Source organism: Mesoplodon bidens (assembly GCF_964165515.1).
Source record: "Mesoplodon bidens genome assembly, chromosome: 16".
NCBI lineage: Eukaryota > Metazoa > Chordata > Mammalia > Artiodactyla > Ziphiidae > Mesoplodon > Mesoplodon bidens.
Window position 1 is genome coordinate 56,688,856 of NC_138173.1, and position 21,470 is coordinate 56,710,325.

Here is a 21,470-nt window from a genome sequence, read left to right on the forward strand (position 1 = left end):
TTGGGCTTCTTACAAGTGCTTGAGTTCTGGTGATCGTTTCTCTTCAACGTGCTGTATTATTTTTTGAAACCTGACCATCACCGTCTCAGTTAGATTGTCACTTCAATTTCTCGTAAATAAAGTGAAGTCTGCGGAAAAGTCAGCAGAGGGGAGAGTGGAGGAAAAAATGCTGAGAGAAACAGAGACAGAGTGAGACAGAGACACAGAGACAGAGAGGAGGTGCTTCTCAGACAAGGTATAGCCTCTGAGAAAGGAACACCCCAAGCAGTGAGTTAATAATAATGAGTTTAAAAGCACCTTGATTGTTTCCTATCGTTTTTTAAATGGATAGGGTCTCAGATAAAGTGTATGACTTCCATTTTCATCAGTGTACCAAGTTCTTAAGCACATTTTTAGTTGTCAGATGGTTAAAACAACCATTTGGGGGGGGGAGGAGAAACCTCTGTCTTTTTATATCACAATCATAAAGCCACCCTGTCAATCTGAGGGAATTCTGACAGAAGGCTTCCATATTTGGAACACCCCCTAAAACTTGGAAGGAGAAAAAAGAGGGGAGATATTCTTTAAAATTTCTTTTAATAGAATTGGTTAAGACAGTTAATGTAGAAAACATTCTATTAATCATGGATGCTTTTTATAGTATTTTTACATGGGTTTTGAGATGTGGTTTTATATCTTCAACAAATAGAGGAAAGGAAGGCCTCCATAAAGCATAAGAATAGACAGCTGTGGGTACAGAAAACTGAATATTCGGTCATTCAAAAAGGCTTTGAAATCACTCTGCTGGAGTCTTGTGTACAATAATTAAACTCTGAACAAGTATCTTTTATGATATCCTACCCTATGCTGTGGGCACACAACATTTGCCCTATAAAATAAAATAAAGAATGTGTACTCAGGAAACAGCATTTTCAAATGAGTTACCTAAAGGAGAAGCATTTCGCCTATGTCCATGCATGGAAATGATCTAACTTGTACTTGGAATATCAGTTCTATGACCCAGACAATGGTCAGATATTCTGGCAAATCTACACACAGAATCTCCTTCTGATAGTTCACGTTAGTTTATGTAGCCAGGAAAGCTGCTCCGTTTAAAGCATTGTTGGCAGGCAAGTTGGTACCTCAGCCTCATCCAAGGTATTTAGGCTAAGCCTACTCTTCTATTCAAAGAAAAAAAAACGTGAATATGACTAACCAAGGAAGGAAAATATTGTTCCTTTTAGGGATCTGGTGCACAAACAGCAAATCTAGTCAACTACCCTACCGACTTTGGGGCTTACAGCCCCTCATCATGCCATATCACATTCATACTCTTAGCCTATCATTTCCCTTCTCTTTGCCTGTCCCAATTCTCCCTAACCTCAGTCCTAGTTCAGGTCGCTTCTGCTCCATGAGACCTTTCCCACTGCCAAAGTCCATATTGATGTCTCCCTTCTCTGGACCACTAATGTTCAGTCTGACTGACTCTAAAAACAGAAACATAATCATATGTTGCCTTGCATCATTAATAATAGTTTCATGTCTCTTTTCTGTTTACTTTACTTGACTATATGCTCCTGGATGACAGGATTTTTTTCTGAAATGCGCCAGTAACTACTGCATTGAGCACTTGCTTTATGCCAGGCACAATGCTAGGCACCTTCCCTAAGTTATGTCACTAAATCTAGGGTATAGCTTCCATGGAAAGACATCTGTGCCGCCCACACATTGCCTAGTAATATGAACAGAACTCCAGTGCCTAGATCAACACTGAAGGCCCAATTCTGAGAATAATTCAAATGCAGCATAAGAAGTCCTAAATATATAGACACTTAGGAACGTGACAGTCAATGGCCAGAAAAATAATTCTGGTAGAATGAAAATATTCTCTCCTCATCTCAGAATTGGCTCACCAGTGTCATTGGTTCATCTCGTGTTACTTTAAATGATCTTTTTTGACACCTCATTATTTGACTGTGATTTTCCATGGCTCCACCCATGACTTTCAGTCACTTGTTAGGACTTCCTGAGAGGACTGGCTAGAACTCCAAGTTTCTGAGTGGTCATTTTGTCTTTTGAAAATACCTGACTAGATTATACCATTTAATAATAGTTATTTTCCTTTTTCCACACTTTCAGTAGTTCAGTTATATTTGGGAAGAAAATAAGGTTCCCCAAACCACTTCCACTGCTTTGTGCCTCTCTCCTAGATTCTGTTCCTTTGGTGTTGAAAGAACCTTTATACCCCTGTAGAAATGTAAAAGTATCCCATCAGAAACAGTCAAGCTGCTCCCTGACAGGCAAAATGTAAAAAACGCTGAGGCTCAAATCTCCTATGGAATTAAAATGGAAGTTCAGAGGTCAGGTTGATTCAGATTATAGATCTACACTGGTAAGACTATCCACACAAACCCCACCCAGCACTGTACTTACATCTCTCAGAAAAGTGAAAGCCATGGATGCCAACTGAAATGAGAAATTATAAAGCCAGCCTTGGCCCAGTACGGAGATATATTTTATCCTACCACATTTTTACATTTGCATACATGGCACCCTTCAAAGCCAGGAGTTTATATTTTCCCACCAAGGCTCAGCATGTGTGAAAAATGCTTTCCAAGAAACAAAGGCTGGCCAAGATGCAAATGCAAATGTGAACTTGTGGGCAAGCAAATACCTTTTAACTTAACGGAGATCTTTCCTGCATATCTTGGATGAGTTTGGTAATAACCTAAGTCTCCTCCAGACAAGAACCTTGAACCTCAAAGTCAAACAACAACAACAACAACAAAACACAATTGCACAAGGACAGAATCACTGGAAAAGCAAACACATTTCTCAATAAAGAACACTCTAACTTGAAAAAAGGGGGGATTCGGCAAGAGATAAGCATGCTCGAGGCTGGGAATTATTTGCTAGTTCATTCTTCCTATAAAAGGGATTATCTCTGTGGCCACAAATAAATTCCAAAGCCTCTGATTCCATGAGAGTTTTTTTCCCTTGGAAAAGAAACAGGTCTAGGATTCTACCCTACTGCTCTCCAACGCTAAAAGGATTCTCAAAGTAAGGATGGAGACAGAGGCCTTGTATTAAAGGGGGTGGTCAGATTCACCTATTTGCTTTCTCTCCCCACCACCCTACAAAAAAAGGTTTTCTGTAGGTTGTCAAATGTTTATACAGGTTTAGGTCTTAGAGGATATAAACTTATACATAACACATATCAGAACCAGAAGGAAATAGCATACTAGGGCTAGACGACATGGAGGAAGTTGGGGCAAGTCTGAGATTCCTGCTATACTGGAATACTCTGTCTTTCCAGGTCACTGGACCTTGACCCACATTCTGTCACCCCTGAGCAACTTGAGATGATTTATGCTCAGTGGCACTGACTCTTTCTTTTTGTGTTTTTGGAAACAAAAGAAAAAAGATGTCCAAGAGAGATTACTTGGAGATTTGAAAAAGTTCTTTAATGCATGGTTATTTGCCTACATATGGCCTAGGCCTGTTTGGCAAAATCTGCCAAGCATCTTAAATGGTTCCCAGGAAACTCCCAGCTTCAGCTCCACTGCCATGACTTTTCTATACCATTTTAATTGTTCCAATAAGATGCTGCATGGTGAACAGCCAAGCATTGATAAACCAGTAATTTGCCAATGTAGATGTTAAAACCAAACAAGAAATACAGAGATATTCCCTACTCAAAGAAGAATGTCTTTTCAGTGAACATTTTGCTTTTAACTTTTTTGCAAATAACATTTTATTTGGATCAGCTTCAATTGCCAAACATGAAAAATGACAAAAGCAGGCGATGGAGAGTGGCACTGTGCCCCCAGCCCAGGGTCCTAAGAAGTAAACAAATATTTCTGTGGTGTGGTACCATGCCAGATCATGCAGGGGAAGCCAAAATGCTAAATGATGGCTGAGCTCATAAAACTGTTCTTTCCCTTATCAAGATGAGGTTTTAGTCTCTCAGATTTCAAGGGTTTGCTTTGATTTTTATTTTTCTTAGACCAGCACATGTAGCTGTCATGTTTTGCCTTGGGCATTAATTAATATGGGTAACCAACACCTCACGTAGGAAAAAGCAAAATCAATTAACAAATAGAAGCTGTTTGTTAACTGCACACTATGTGCAAGGTTCTAGGCTAGATGCTCAAAGAACACAAAAGCACACACAATGCAGCTACATCTTGAATTCCTCACAGGGCTAATTGAAGAACAGAGATGAGAGATAATAACAATCAAATACATGTTAAGTGCCAAAATACAGTCAGACAAATCAGTGTTTTAGAAGTTAGAAAAGGGCCTGGGCCAGTTAAGAAAGGCCCAGGAAAACAGTTGTGATCTGAGCTGAATCTGAGAAGGAAGAAAACACAGACTAGCAGAAAAGAGAGGATAGACCTTCACGGCGACAGGTAAACATGTTAAAAAAAAATTTACTGTTGAATCTGACATTGTAATAATTAGAGCTTATACATCTTCTTTTCTCTAAACCTAACATAAAACTATTTGTATATTTATGCCCCTGTAAAGGGAAGCAGTCTTCGGGTAAATTAACAATAGGTGGAGATTGACCAAGGCCAGGTAAACAATTTCTCAGATCCTATGGGAACTATGAGAACACTAAAGTGAAAAAAATATATATGAATAAGGAATAATCAATAATATGAAGAAAGGCAGTGCCTGTGATATACATTTGGTCTGAAATCTAGATTCTTTCAGAACCATGTTAAGGGTTAAATGTAGAATTCTTCATCCTCGCGAACAAAACTTCTGATGAGTTCTTTGAAAACTGGGCCTGTGTCATCCAGCTCTGCATACCAAGTGCCTAGTAAACTTTCTGAGTTTATAGTAGGTGCTCAGTTAATATATGTTAAACTGAACTGATCTAAATCACATTTCAAGCTAATCAAAATGTAGACATTTGTGAGCTATAATTTCTCCAGTATTAATTGGTCTAGAGCAAACTATGCCTAGAACAACCTCAAAGCGTATTTCCTTATAATGTTAGTCTTTTAATCTCCTTACGTTAATCCTCTCGTAATGGCCATCATGATAAGCATGATTATAAACACTCAGCCCATCTATGCCATCTCTGGACACACAGAGAGGAATCAGGATTTGTAGGAGTCCCCTTATCCTCCTGGGTCCCTAATGTATTCCTTAAGTTCTTGTGTAAAGAACAGCATAGCCCATGGGGTAGAGTGAAGCTGACCTCAGCATGATGACACTGAGCCAGCAAAGAAACGATGGAAAAGTTTGCCCAACACAGTTTCAAGGCTTCACATTGACTCCTGGACAGCCTTCTTGGTCTCCCAAAGACATAAGCTATTCAGAGCCTACTTTTGGCTACTAGGTCTTTTATTTCTTCAGAGATTTATAGATCCCGAGCCTACATTTACCACAAGTTGACATGGGGGTCCTGTCAAAGATAAGGGAGTCAAAAGCAAAGCAGAAACTCAGCTTATCAGTAGCTCTGCATTCATGATCACTCTGAATTTCCATCTGGGTCTTTAATGAACACACTCATGATTAATGACCAGTGTTTCTCATTTTCCTGGCGCACATATAAGCCTGGCATTTTTCAATTCCTATCCTCTGAATCTTTATTGAACAACAACCATGTGCCGGTACCAGAGCAGAAACTCCATCCCCAGGTCCCATGGACGCGATCATGAATAAGCCTTGGTCAGTCCTCTCGAGAAGCTCATTATGACAGATACAATCAAATCCTCATGGCTGTGGACTTATAAGTGAAGGTAGAAGACACTCACTCAACACACAAATGGATGCAGAAACAACACAACAAATGATGGCAACACGAATTGATTCCTGTCAAGAAGAGGTTTAGCGTTTGAGACAGAAAAAATGGGTGTGATGATCTTGTGAGAAGGATGAGTACCGAGAGCATAGAGGGGAGTGAAACGTGGGCAGGGAGGCATTGGGACCGACTTACTCCTTCTGGGTCCTGTTTAGCCTTTGATGACTTTCCCACAGGTGTTATTCTGCTGCCACTGGAAGAATCACTTGGGAGGCAGCCAGGAGTCAGGTTCATCTTTGTCTCTGCAGCCACACCCAAACCTACAGCGAGAGAACTCCCAGGCAGCGGTACCCACCTCAGACACAAAGGACAATGCAGCACATAAAGAAACAAGACTCAGGAGAAAGAGGAAAGGGCTGGTCAGGCAGACAAGCCTGGGACACGCCTTAACAAAGCCAGTAATGCCTAGTCCAGAGCTTCAGGGAGTGGCTGTCAACAAGGATGAAACCATCCCTGGGCTGCCTTGGGAGACAGGAGGAACACTTGAGCCACCCACTCTTTAATAGATCCCACTGACCCTCATTTAAACTAAAAACATATCCATATGGCCTTGCAAACAGTTTTACGAAATCACCAGATCTTCCAAATGCATATTTGGCCCTCCAATATAGATGGAGTTCAGCCAAATAATGGAGCTTCCTCACCTCTCCCATTGTCCCTCTGATCCCTAGCTAGACAGAAGGTAAGACCTGCTCTAAGCCAATGGATCTATAATTCTCCTTCAAACTTCCACAGGGATTGGGCATTTTGGTTCTTTCAAATCTTCAGGTTAAGGACTTCTCTGGTGGCGCAGTGGTTAAGACTCCACACTCCCAATGCCGGGTGCCTGGGTTCAATCGCTGGTCAGGGAACTAGATTCCACATGCATGCGGCAACTAAGAGTTCGCATGCCAAAACCAAGGAGCCCGTGAGCCATAACTAAGGAGCCTGCCTGACACAACTAAGACCCAGCACAACCAAATAAATAAATAAATATATTTTTTAAAAAAGACCCCATAAGCAGTAGTTTAAAAAAAAAAACCTTTGGGTTATTTCTCTCATTTGGCACTGCTGGATTCTCAGCCTGGGGTTTCTGAGCAAATGCTAATGTTTGTGACCCATTTAGATGCACCATTAGCTGCCACAAAAGAAGGCACTTATGTTCTCAAGAGCACCTCCACTAGGCCTCCTCCCAGACTTTCCTTTTCCATTTGTCCCTGAAGAAGGGGATGACAGATACCTTTTTAGACTTCTGATATCTTCTCCCTCCTCCCATCTCCTCCACCCCTACATGCCCCTCACCTCCCCAATCTCCTAAAAGCCCCGCCTTATGACCATAAGTTTGAACTGGCAAAGAAAGATTGCTCTCAGCTCAAGGCTTAGTCATTTGTTAACTCTATCATGGTACTGATTCAATTCTTCAATTCTTTTATTTAAGTCCCCCTACTAGGCCCTGTGACACACACACACAAAAGATCATCCATAGCCTCCTGCTTTTAAGGAATGAACAATCTAGCAGGCCTATCCAAAATTAAGTATAAAATGAGATGCCACCATCACAACTATTATCTGCAAGTTGCTTTGTGATTTGACCAGGATTTCCCCATTTATTATCTTGTTTAATCCTTAGAAAAAATGTTACATGATAGCAAGAGGACAATCAACAGCAACCAGACTTGACTGCAGGAATTCCAACCCCAAACACTTTGCTCTTTCCCAAGTGAGGTGATGTAAGCAAAGTACAAAGAAGGTGCTATTGGAATTCAGAGGAGGAAGTGCCATGAAAAACCAGAAGGTTCTCAAAACCACATCACATATGAGTTTCTCCCCCAAGCATCTGGCTGCAGTGTCTCTAGTAACTGGTTTATCCAACAGTTGCTGCAAGTTCAGCCAACAGGGTCCTTCCCTAGAGCTGCTTCTCTGTCACATAGAAGAGGCCTTTGTGACCTCACCGCTGTTATCAATTGTTCTGGAACATCCAGTTCATCTTTATAATTGCTAAGATGTTAAGGTTGCCAGATTCCTGTATTGAACAACAAAAGCACTGTGAATTATCAGATTTTTAGTAGAAGACATGAGAGGAAAAGAGAGGCTCAAAGACCTTTGGGTGACTTAGCCAACTCTAAACTAGGAAGTTACAACATCAGAACTTCAATCGCTTTACTATTTCATTCATTCAACAAACATCACTAATTCCCTACTTCATGCAAGCCACTGGACTAACTGCTGGGGTTACAAAAGTGAACTAGCTGATGTATAAGGCACATGCAAAAAGCATGTGTGCCTACCTCTGCACTATACACTACACATCTGAGACATTTTGCTTTCTGGACAATGGGAGAAGCCATTGACAAGCCATTCCAATTCAAAATAACCCTGTCTATAATAGACTCCTGGCAAGATGAATTCTGTTATTCAGTCAGTCAATGGCATTTCATAGTCTGATTCTCCAAACAAAACTCTGTCCAGAAATTTCCTGACCATGCACTTTGGGAATTCCTACTTTGATGGACTTCCAAGCCCTTTGGGGCCTTCTTGGGAGACAGTGACAACTATGTCAGATCTGTCTCTCCTCCTGCCCCTATAAAGCTTTCTCTCTGACTGTCTTAGAAAGATGGTAATCATACACTTGAAAACCAAACCCAAACTCACCATAGCTTCCCAACACAATTGCTGATAAAGCTGAAAAGCCATATTTCAGGCTCTTCCTCTCTCTGCCAGGAAAGAAGTGTACACTGCGAGGGCCTCCCACCAAGCAGGAGTGGAAGGGAGAACTCCACTTTCAGCTTGGCATTTTCCACCATGCAGGTAAAAGCTGTCCTGTCTTCATGTCCCAGCAGTTGGGCTGTGGAAAAATTAGGTTCATTATCCTGAGGAGCCTAGCTTTCCTGTGATCTCTCTCCTCCTCCTCTTTGGCATTTTCAGTTTCTGCATTGCTCAGGATGCAAAAGGAATTAGAGTTAAAAAACAAACAAACAAAAAATACTTTATTCTAAGAGCTCCTTTGTAAGAGCAAATATTCCTCAGTAATAAGCATCACTTTTGCTGAGTTTACAAAAGCACTCAGGCCTCTGGGTCAGACCTACTGTGTTCTACAATGGAATGAGGTATTTCCCACCAAGATGCTCTGAAAGGCCTCAGGGAAAAAGAAAAAAAAAAGGAAGCTCTTCAATGGAGCGGCTCTTGTATTCACAGAGAGAGAAGTAAATAAAATAAAATAAAATAAAATAAAATAAAATAAAGCAGCCGCATAGCACAGGGAGATCAGATCAGTGCTTTGTGACCACCTGGAGGGGTGGGATAGGGAGGGTGGGAGGGAGGGAGACGCAAGAGGGAAGGGATATGGGAACAGATGTATATGTATAACTGATTCACTTTGTTATAAAGCAGAAACTAACGCACCATTGTGAAACAATTATACTCCAATAAAGTTGTAAAAAAATAAAATAAAATAAAATAAAATAAAATGATGTGATCTTGGGTAAATTATTTGACCCTATCTGGATGTTCATTTCCTCAAGTTCCAAATAATATTTACATGTGTCTAAAACTACTGTGCCTATTGATGACTATCATGGAACTGCTCATTCTGATAAATGCAAGAAGACAAACACAGTAGAAAAGTTTCCATGAGAATTCAACTGTCAAGGCAGGAAAAATTTACCCAAGGAAGCCAAGGAGTCATTCAAATCGTACATGTTGAAGTCTGAGAGGACACAAAAAGATTGTTTCCAAAGGTGTGTTTCTCAGAATTAGAATCCTTCATCACACTCTCCCATAAAGTACTCCATGGTCTCACAAGATGGGGATACTCAACAGAGAAAATGCCCAAAGAACACAAGAACACTACTGTAGAAAAACAATGAAAAGTGCCATCTTAACCTAAGTTCATTGAACCCTTCCTTTTAAAAATTTATTTCACCCAGATATTGGATTTTTTTTAAATCATTTATTAACATTTCATAGATGGGAAACACTGTAGAGAAGGAAATAAATCCACCTTGAAAGAAGGATGGTTTCCCAAAACTGAACTGATTTCCTCAGCATGTAACTGGCTTAAGGTTACAGCAATGTCGTTATTACATGTCTGTCTAGAGCCTGCCAGACTGAAGTCATGGCTGATGCATTTTTCCTTCTCTAATCAGCATTCTAAGCCTTGGCACCTGGTCCTTAATCTGAATCACAAAACCCCACCTCCCTTCAATAAAGTAGCCAGCCTTATGGAAGCCACTTCTGCCTTGCACCCAGCCAGCCTTCAGAATTTTTTTTAATATCCCTCTATGCCTGTAGCTCCTACCCCAGAGATGGGTGACCACTGCTCCAACCAAATTTCATAGAAGCCAATATTTGTCTAGAACACATTAGCCCCACTCAGGTAGGGAGGCCGTCAATCAAAATCTAACTGCCTGGAAGTCAGCAGCCAATGAAGGTGCTATTGTTTGAAAGATGGCTAATAGGACATGCAGCTGGCTAGCAAGCAAGGACAATGCGAAATGGGACTGGAAAACCAACTGAAGGTGCCTCCCTCCTGCTCTGGAAATGAGCCTGTTAAAATCCCATGACTCTGGCTGTTGCAGCCTGGTAGAATTGGAAAAACAGCTGCAGGGCCCGACGTGTAGAAGACGCCCTTCCAGATGGGGTGCGCGTCTGGGTCCCCAAACTCTGCTCTCCCATCAGCACACTGATGCCTTGCCCAGTTCACCAGGAGAAGAATATGCTTTCTATTTCCGCGGCGTGTTAGAAGTTTAAAGCGTTTTCCTCCTGCTTTGCATCTTTGCTCTGAAACTCCTCAGAAGTCATTTTCCTCAATGAACTTTTGTTTTTCTCATCTGCAGGAGGAGAACACTGGGCCATTTGACAGCTGGGATTCCTTTTTGCTTTTCATTCATTTGCTCTTTCAACACAAGGATTTGCTGAGCCCTCCCTAAGTGCCAGGCAGGGTGCTGGACATGGGGAGGTGGTCCCTACAGTCGATAAAGGCAGGCGGATGTTTGATAAGGCAAACCAACCAACAAACACAATATTACCAGATCAAAATTGCTTTCAAGAAAATATATAGGGACTTTTAAGAGGAAATAAGAGAGAAGTCTGTAACTCCACAATGCTTCCAATACCCGTGGACAGAAGACAGACTGGGAATCTAAAACCTGCTGAGATATTAAGCTGGGAGCTTTCAGCCACACAGCTACCTTGGGCTCCTGGGTCCCAGGCTGTCACTTTCTCCTTCAACCCAGAGAGGTAATTCACTGCTTGCAGCCCAGCAGGGAGGACGTACAGTTTTTGAAGCTGTGCAGCTACAAGCACTGTGACTGAGAAAGGATGAAAAGGAAAGGGGGAGAAGGAAAGTGAAAAAAAAAAAAAGAAAAAGAAAAGAAAGAAAATTGCCAACCCTCCCCCTTCGAAAACCCAAAAAAACCAAACCAATCAATCAAACAAACAAACAAAAAAATAATCCTCCCCCATCTACAATCTGGCTTGGCCTGACAGCCAGATTGAAAATCTAGGGCAGAGCACGAGGGACCTCCCACCAAGAACTATAGCTGATTATTCCATTCTACATTAAAAAAAAAAAAGGAAAGAGTGGGGAAAACTGCTCAGAAGTGCAAATGAGGCTTGAGTTGCAGTAAAGCACAACAAGCCACCATTTCTGAGCAACAGGGATTTCGTTCCCTGCGTGGGGATAGGGTCTGACAAGATAAGTTCACTGCAGTTCACATCGCCGTCGAGGACAAAGGCCCAGGAGGCTTGCATCTGGGACTCGTTGCACACAAGTTTTATCACCATTACAGCTGTGGGTCATTATTAGCAATAATAATAGGTAATATTTACATAGCCTGTTTCAACTATAGATCCCAAGGCATATGATGACCCCTCCACGTTTAGGTATGCACAGCCACCCCCCAATGACCTGCTGAGGGATGGCTTTCCCCCCACTGACACGCAGATGAAATGCAGCAGATTATCACCAGGCACTCCCACGCAGCAGCAGCTCAGGACAGAAAGCTAAAGGAGTAAAACTTAAATATGAATTTAGGGTTTGAAAAAAACATGGATTCAATCCTTAAGGAGAAGCAAGAGCACGGTGGATGCACGTCATCATGCATTTGTCCAAATCCACAGAATGGACAACACCAAGAGTGAACCCGAAGGTAAACTTTGGACATTGGGTCATGATGACACACCAACGTAGGTTCACTGATTGTTACAAATGTACTGCTCTCATGCAGGCTATTTAGGGTGGGGGAGATTCTCTATACTTTCAGTGCAATTTGGCTGTGACCCTAAAAATGCTCTAAAAAATAGTCTTTTTTTTTTTTTTAAAGCAAAGAGGCATAGAGTTTCTTCAGGACAGTCTGGGACTGGCTGGTTCAATATAACTCAGATGTCTTCTGCTTGAATCCCAAAATTACTTCAGAAACCTTTCCTGAGGATTTCTGGATTTCTTCAGAAACAGATTTTGGGACTCAAGTGCCAGTAGAGTGGTTGGGAGGTGAAAACGCTGAAGGCACCAGTCATGAGTTGGGAACTGTGGCGGGGATGGGAAAGAAGTATAACGAGTGCTTTGTATACAGGGAGGAAGCACCTGGAGCTTGATTCCCACGGGGGACACTGGTAGACAGGGAGGGTTCTCCCTCAGAGTTATCCTAACTGAGGAGCAAGAAAGCTGTGGCTTTTATCCACCGATTCCTCATCCTTCACTGGTTGAAGCTGCTTCTGGGGTATCAACTCCCTAGAACTTCCAACTTACGCCACAGATCCCAGCCAGGAAAAATGTCCCCAGGCAAAGAGTCACAGATGTCCCACTAAGCAGCCTCTTGGTATACAGTAAGTCCCTGACATAACGAACCTTCAGTTGTGAATTTCAAAGGTGTGAAGGTGCTTTCAGATTTCATTGTCTGTGAACAAGCCTAGAGGATTGTACAGAAGCTTCTATAGATAGCTGGGCATTTGGGTCCTTCTGATGACTTCATTTGATCAGGATATATACCGTGTTAAAGAATCATCCTAATGTTTAGAGGATCTTTATGAATACAGAAAGAGGACATTTTATAAAACACAGAGCTTTTGCCTTTACAGTAAGTCCCCTACATACGAACCTTCAAGTTGCGAATTTTCAAAGATGCAAAGGTGCTTTCACATGTCCAATCACATCAGTTCACGCGTCTGGCATACAATGTCACGTGTGTGCATCCTCTACTAGTGGTTGTGCTTTTGTGTACTTTACTGTACCATACTGTACGGAGTGCAGTAATACAGTATCTTTATTTCAAGCCCAGGATGTCCAGAAGCAAGCGTAAAAGCAGCGGTGATGTAGCTGGTACTGCTAAGAAGCGTCAGCTGTTGTACTGTACTACTGTACTTTTCAAGGTACTGTACTGTAAGATTAAAAATGTATTCTTTATATTTGTGGGTTTTTTTAATGTATTATTTGTATGAAAAGTATTATAAACCTATTACAGTACAGTACTATATAGCTGATTGTGTTAGTTGGGTTCCTAGGCTAGCTTTGTTGGACTTACAAACAAATTGGACTTATGAATGCGTTCTCAGAACAGAACTTGTTCATATGTAGGGGACTTACTGTACAGCTGAATGCCAAAGAAGGCATAGGTCAGTGGGCCCCTGACAGCAAACACTGTTCTGTTCCAGCCCCCAAACAAATTATCAATCCACCTACTCCAGCTAGTGAATTGGGCACAGGGACTCAGATGTCAACTAACACACCATTGTAAAGCAATTATACTCCAATAAAGATGTAAAAAAAAAAAAAAAAAAAAGAACATTTAGGCCCCTTTCCCATTCTTAAGGAAAAAAAACATCTAAAACTGTACATGACAACAGGTTTCTAATATCCATGATTGCATATTGCAATGCCTATCCAAACAAGGTGGTAAATTATTTGTTTTAGTAATTAACAGAGCCCTCCGGTAAATAATCTCATTCTGTGACGAGAGCAGGGCTTGGTGGCACTGCACGTGGAAATTCTCACCATGGAAATATGTGGATGGGTTTAAAGCGTATCAGATTTCTAGGAGATATGTGAGCAGCCATGGTGGCACATAATCAGATAGGTCTCACGATGTCCCCTTAAAACCACCGTTTCCTTCAAGGGGGTAAACAGTAACGTGAAACATGTTGTTTTGTGCTGTGAAGCTTTAAAGAACTCCATTAACCAGAATAATACTGAGGCTTTTCCCTTCATGAATATGCTAGTTAAATATACACCAGGGACAAGCTGCCCTGCCTTATGATGTCCTGGGACAACATTAAAAAAAAAAAAAGTCTTACATTGTCTGCTGCACCGATTGTGTGCTAAGCAGGAAGAAATAAGGAAAAGGTTTTTGTTATTAAGGAACACAATAAAAGAGATATTTTTTAAAATCCTTCTATTTATAATACACATTTATGTTAAAGTATTACGGTGCTACTCTTGAAAGAGCCATTTGATATCAAAGACAAGATCCCAGGTTGAAAGTGAAAGGGTCAGAGGTGACATAACACTGCCCAACAAGCTCTTCCAATCAAAAGCAACCTTTTCTCTCCCTTCATCTCCCCTTCCCTACATACCCCACTCCAAACCCACCAAGCTGAGGCATACATAAGAAACACTGACAGGCCAAGGAGACATGAAAAACCAATGCTGTTTAAGAGATGGTGGCCACTGTTGAGTAGCCTAGAGGAATTAACGTGGAATTTGACTCTTCTTAAGGCAATTAGACATTATCTGAGCTTCTAAACTACAGTTTGGACAAGTGCAGAAATCCCCAGTGAAGAAACATGTTTTAATATGTTTAGCTTGTTTTGTGTCCTCTTTTCACCAATTCGTCTGAATCATTTCCAACTTCGGTAAAGAACACGCTGCTCCCATTTAGAGACTTAAATTTATACACTGCATTAAGGGATTGGTTTTTGGTTTTGGTTTTCCTACTGTGGAGGTCAAGGATCTGACAGGAAATAAACAACCTTTTAAGGGCCTGTCTTAAAAACTGCAGCTTAACAAGGAGATGGTAAACATCATACCCACACTAGGTTTCTTTTTTGTTCATTTTTTTGTTTGTTTGTTTGTTTGTTTTGCGGTATGCAGGCCTCTCACTGTTGTGGCCTCTCCCGTTGTGGAGCACAGGCTCTGGACACGCAGGCTCAGCGGCCATGGCTCATGGGCCCAGCTGCTCCGCGGCATGTGGGATCCTCCCGGACCGGGGCACGAACCCATGTCCTCTGCATCAGCAGGTGGGCTCCCAACCACTGCGCCACCAGGGAAGCCCCACACTAGGTTTCTGCTTGAAGCCAGCATGGGTACCACTCCTTACTTCTTTATCTTCCTCAACAGTATGAAGCAGGGTGCCTACCACTGAGGGCCAGCAGCACCTAAAGTCCTTTGTCCTGGACCAGTTACTTCCTCCATTTCAGAATCAAAGCATTAGAGCAAATGTTTTTAATCAATCATCTATTTGTACATACAAATGTTTACTGGGTGCCCTCTCTAGACCATGCACATTTCAGAGCGTGAACAAGACAAAGGCTCTACCTTAGTGTAGTTTGCATGCTGGTGGCTCAGGTCCTACGGCAGCTCCTGTAGACACCTGGCTGACAGTTCTCCCTTCACGCTGGAGTAGAGAGGTATCCTGAACGCTCACTAGTTCTCTCTTACCTGCCTTGAGGCCATTCTGCACTGACTTTGACCCATGTCCACCCCCCAAGTCATGTCCCTCTTCTCTTGGCCCTCACTGTTACTTAAACTTGGAATCTAACATTTCTTGTCCCATGGCCCCAGGATTCTCTGCTCTCCAAGGACACTCTTTTAGAAATAAGCAACCTAGGGACTTCCCTGGTGGCACAGTGGTTAAGAATCCGCCTACCAATGCAGGGGACAAGGGTTCGAGCCCTGGTCCGGGAAGATCCCACATCTTAGCTGCAGAGCAACTAAGCCAGTGCACCACAACTACTGAAGCCTGCACGCCTAGAGCCCATGCTCCACAACAAGAGAAGCCACTGCAATGAGAAGCCCGCGCACCGCAACGGAGAGTAGTCCCCACTCGCCGCAACTAGAGAAAATCCGCACGCAGGAACGAAGACTCAGTGCAGCCATAAATTAATTAATTAATTAATTTTTTAAAAAAAAGAAAAGAAAAGAAATAAGAAACCTAAACACAAACCTCAAATCTTTCCCACAGCTCCTCTCAATTGGGTTTAAAGGAAATTTTGAAGTTAGACCCAGATTCAAATGTGAACTCAGCCACTTTCTGGCTGTGTATTTTTTGGGAAAGTTATTTAACTTCACTGAGCTTACTTTCTTATTCTTCAGAAAGGATAATAATACCAACCTCACAGGTATGCTGTGAGAATTAAAGATAATATTTATATACATTTAGCATAGTTCCTGTTATAATTCTCTCAGTTAGTGCTGCTACTATTAACATGTAAATTAAAGAAAGAGATCAATTCATATATATATATTTACTGGTCTCGCAATCTGGATAAATCATTTTCACAATATTATAGAAGATCATTTTGGTAAATAGATGTGCAGCTTTCATCAATGGGCGCTGGCCGGTAAGTATATTCATTTACTTATTATGTAACAATTACTTGTTGTTATGTGCAAGCTATTGTGACTTGGTTAGAATTTTAAATCTACATGTATAAAGCATGTATTCTGTGCCAGGTATTGTATAAGCTCATTACATCCATCAGCTCTCATAAATCCCATAGGTCATGATTATCCCTGTTACACAGATGAGCAAACTGAGACTCAGAGAGATTAGGGAACTCATCCAAGACCAGTCCATTGTCTGGAAGTCTGAGTTTTAGCCCAGAGCTACCTGGCTGCTCAGCAGAGGGGCAGGCTCACCATAGCAAAATCGCAAATTCGCATTCTTTAGCTCATGATCCGAGCAAACTCAACCCGAAAAATAGATATTGAGAGAAGTTCCAATTGTAGCCTAAATCCATAGGCCTCAATTTGAAGGAAACGGAGCTGAATTGCAAAAAATGAGGTTTCAACCAGGAGAAAATTCTATTTCAAATGGAAGGTAATAGCTTTAGATTTTTTCAGACTACATCTCTCTAGGACCTTCGTTTATGATGTAGGTAAGGGTGGAAGGAGCTGGGAGATACGCATCTGCCAATAAAAACGATCTATAGCTGTGCTTCAATAAACCACAAATCTGTGCTCCAGGATTCATAGCAGCTGTTGTCAGAAGGCAAAATGTTCTCTTTTGCAGGCTGTTCGCTAGATGTGAATCAAAGTGACTTAGACTCAAGGCTGTCCTTTGGAGAGAGAAGAGGATGGTGAAGAGCCACAAAGTCATTTCACAGTATATCAAAGGCCACATGTGTTTCCCATTAAGAAGCAGTCCAGGCAAGTAACACAAGGTAGAGTTGTTCTCTTGGATGGTGATATCTTGTCTGGCCTCCAGAAAACTCTCATCTACCCTGATTCTATGGGGTCTCTTGGACGCTGACTCTCAGCCTGTGCCCTAACCAGTTCTTTTATCTGAAACTCACCCCTTGCTATTTTCCATCCCCCTAAGTAGTAGACTCCAATCTTCTGCTAAATTCTTCTTCAGAGAGAATTCACCCTGCTTCTCTAGTAACTCCCTGACACTAACTCCCTCCTAATTAACGGCCTCTGGTTTTGAACTCTATTTTGTTACTTACTGGCCCTTGCCTGACTCTGGCAAGGCTGACTTCCCACTGTGTTCTAAGACACCATCTCTGGCCTCCGTTCCAGAGACCCAACCTGGATCATCTCTTCGGTTGAAATTAAAGAAATAGGAGAAATGTTTGAAGGAACGGAGATGTACTAGCTGGAGAAAAGAAGATCCAAGGAGGCCACTGCAACTCTCTTTAGATAACCTAAAGGCTGCTAAACGGAAGAAAAGTCTAGACTTGTCTGTGGCTCCAGACAGAAACAAATGGGAAAGGCAGCCCTTTGCTCAATATAGAGAATTTTCTAACAACTGTGGTTGTCCAACAATGGAATATGCTGCCCCTATAAGTAATGTGTCCCTATAACTGAAGATATTCAAGCAAACGTTTAATGACCACTTCTTGGGAATGTTGTAGAAGAGACTGGAGAATCAAATAAGAACTGGTCTAAGTACAGCTAAGTCAACCTTTGCAACACTGTGACTTCAGATACTGAAACTGTTTTTCTCAGCCAACAGATAACAGTACAACTCTCAAGAAAACCCCCTACTGGTGCAACGTTTCCTGAATTATCTCTTCGTTCTCTTTTTCTTTTTATGAAGAGGGTTCAGAATGCTGGGGAGCCCTACACATTTCTAAGGCAGATGTTATTGTGAGAGCGGTGGAAACTCACAGACACAAACAAGTGCTTTCAGTGCCCCTTTCAAGAAGGATGGGGCAAGGGAATCCCAAAAGGGTGCTCTGTGAGAATCTCAGGAGAAAGTTCTGGGTATCAAAACCTGAATCCTAGCTATTGTGGGAGAAGGCAGTTTGTGGCCTATTTCCCACCTCCAGTGGAAAATGTTTTTGATCTCAAGTTACCATCATTTAAAATGTCAAAACTATCTTCACAGCACATAACCTGAGGCTATATTCAGAAACCAAAGAAATTCCATGGAAACCATTTACACTGATTAGTGGATTGCGAAGCCTGTCTTAAACAAATGTTCCTTGCTCAGGGAATTTAGAACACAGTAGAAACACTTCTCTTAAGTTAGTTACTCAACTTTACTGCTTCCACTCTGACTCAAAACACCAAAGGGGGGCCACGTGGCATTCCTACACCTCAGCCTTTAATATGCTTACAATGATTCTTTAAGCTGTTGGGCTGAGATATTTTATCACCACAAAGTAGCTCCTTAAAGAACGGCCCCACTTCCATTTGGTGGAATATTACACAAGCTTTAAACATTACGTTCATAAAGAGTTTAATAATAACATGGAACTACACTAATGTTATTTTTGTCAAGTAGACAAAAAGCAACTATGTACAGTTTACAAAGGAATGAAACCTGTGCATTAAAGACTAGATTTCTGGTCAAGATGCCACAGGAAGTCCATTCTCCATGCCCTGGGCTCTAAACGTACAAAAGGACTGATAAAATATAATAAAGAGAAACCAAGAAGGCATAGCTGGTTCAAAAACAAGATAAATACATTTGTGTATCTGTGGACTACAGACGGGACAGAAGTGCAAAATGCCGTCCTAGGCGGGACTGACGACTTAAGACTGGTGGATTCTGGGCTCAAACATGTCAGCAATAGGTAGCAGGGTGTCTCCTTCAGGGTAAAGGGAAATGGGGTCACAAGCCAGGCTAATTGCTTGAAGTCAGGGACTAGAGTGGCCTCTCTCAACCTCGTTACTGCGGAAGAGGCACAAAAGTAAAAACAGGTCAGGTCAATCTCTGGAGCAAGTGCACTTCCATAGATGTGAGTCCAAGAAGGCCGGTAGAAGCTGCCACCAACTCAACTAAACTCTGCCCCTGTGATGGTGCCACAGTATTTCCAATATCACCCTAATAATAATGCAGTGTCCTAGGGCTGCGTAACAAAGTACCACAAACTGGGTGGCTTAAAACAATAGAAATTGATTCTTTCACAATTCTGGAGGTTAGACACATGCGTCCTCTGAAGGCTCTGGGGAAGAATCTTTCCTTGCCTCATCCAGCTTCCAGTGGCCCCAGATGTCCCTTGGCTTATGGCAGCATAACTCCAATCTCTGCCTCAGTCTTCACCTAACTGTCTTCTCTTGTGAGTGTGTCTCTGTGTCCAAATGTCCCTCTCCTTTCTCTAATAAAACATCAGCCCCTGGATGAGGGCCCACCCTCATCCAAGATGACCTCATCTTAACTTGGTTACATCTGCAAAGACGTTATTTCCAAATAAGATCGCAATTACAGGTAACAGGGTTAGGATTCCAACATATCTTCTTAGGGGACACAGTTTCACCCACAAAACACCCTGAGGCAGGAATCCATACAACTGCCTTTATCAGACCTGGCTACAGCTTGGGGATTCAAAGAAATGAATGAAGGAAACTGCAAAACCACGAGAGAAAAATAAACAAAACTAAGATCCCTCCTACTCAAAAAGAGCATAGAAATAAAATTTTCAAAGTGCACAGGAAAATATAATGCTCCAAACGATAGCCAATAAATAAATAACTTGAACACAAATGTACTCCAATATGAAAATGATTTTATAGAAATATCAAAGACTTTAAATTTAAGTATATTAAAGAAGAAGATGGAAGCCAACATGTCCATTAAAAAGTACAAGGACTTAATAAGCAGCCAAAAATCAAAGAAGAGTAAGAAGCTATGAAAAAGGACCAATTAAGCCTAAAAGATAAAAATTGTGGTCATTGAAATAAAAATGCCATGACAGGATAAATCTTGGACTGTTCCTAGTTGAAGAGAGAATTCATTCATTAGAAGATAGTCTTGAGGAAGTCACCCAGAATATGACACAGAAAGACAAAATGATTTTTTGTAATTAGGACAGCTCAGAGATTTGGAAAAGAGAATGAGAGTCTCCAGTATTTAACTAATAGCAGTCCACAGAAGAGAAAATGGAGGCACTGGCAAAGAAGCAATATCTGAAATGATATTTGCTGAGCATTTCAAAGTGAAACAAAGTGAGTTCTCAGAGCAATAATGCCTTCTGATACATAAAAATAAATCCATACTGACAGGACATTAAGGATAGGAAATAATCTCAAAAGGGCCAGAGAGAAGACACAGATTACACACAAATGAGCAAGCACTAGATCTCAAGAGGACTTCCAAGCAGCAGCCATAGATGGCAAAGGACACAGCAGTAGTACCCACAAAGTGCTGAGGGAAAATAAGCATTAATCTTGATAGGAGTGTAATGGTGGAAGGTTGCAAAGTGGTTGGCTTCTGGATATATTCTGAAGGTAGAGATAAGGAACTTGTTAATTGTTACCTGTGAGCTGAGAGAAAGAGACCTAATTCTACACTTGATTTTTCCACCAACCTCCTCCCCTCTCCAGGACATGACGAGGGCTCCTAGACATCTTCCTAATCCGCAAGCCACACTCTAGGCAGGGGCAGCCCCTTCTACGGACCTCTGGGATTCAGAGCCTGGCTGCTTCTCATCCGGTCCTCTTGGAGGAGAGAGCCTAAGAGACAGACTCAGAGGAAAAAAAGCCTTAAGAGGTGCAAACTTTGACTTGAGTAACACCATCTGCTAAATGTAAAGACAAGCATTAGAAGCTGTTTCTATCTCTTTGATTGCTTTTATTTAAACCCACAGAGGTTCCAAAGGAGAACTGCTATCTGAAGTGCCCTGCATAATCTCCTTTTCTCCCCTTTCTCCACTCCCTGCATGATAATCAAATATTTGCCAAGAGGAAGGAGAGAACTTTGCAACAAAATACAATATACTCTTTGAAAGCTGTATCCCTCCCCACGATCCTCTGAAGGATGCCACTGCACACAACCGCTTTATCAAGTCTTTTCGTAGGCAGTAATTACTCTAGCATTAGAGATTAAAAAAAAAAAAAACTGACTACATCCCTATCTGTTTGGGTCCTCAGAGTTTCTTTTTCCTTAGTAAAGACCCTGGTTAACTGAGGAAGGGAAGCTTTTACTCCAAACTCTAACCAGACCTCAGTAGTTTGAACTAAAGTTATGTTCTAAAGAAGAAGAAAAAAGTCACACTATCATGTTGTATCTTTTTCATTTGAAAGCATGTTCTA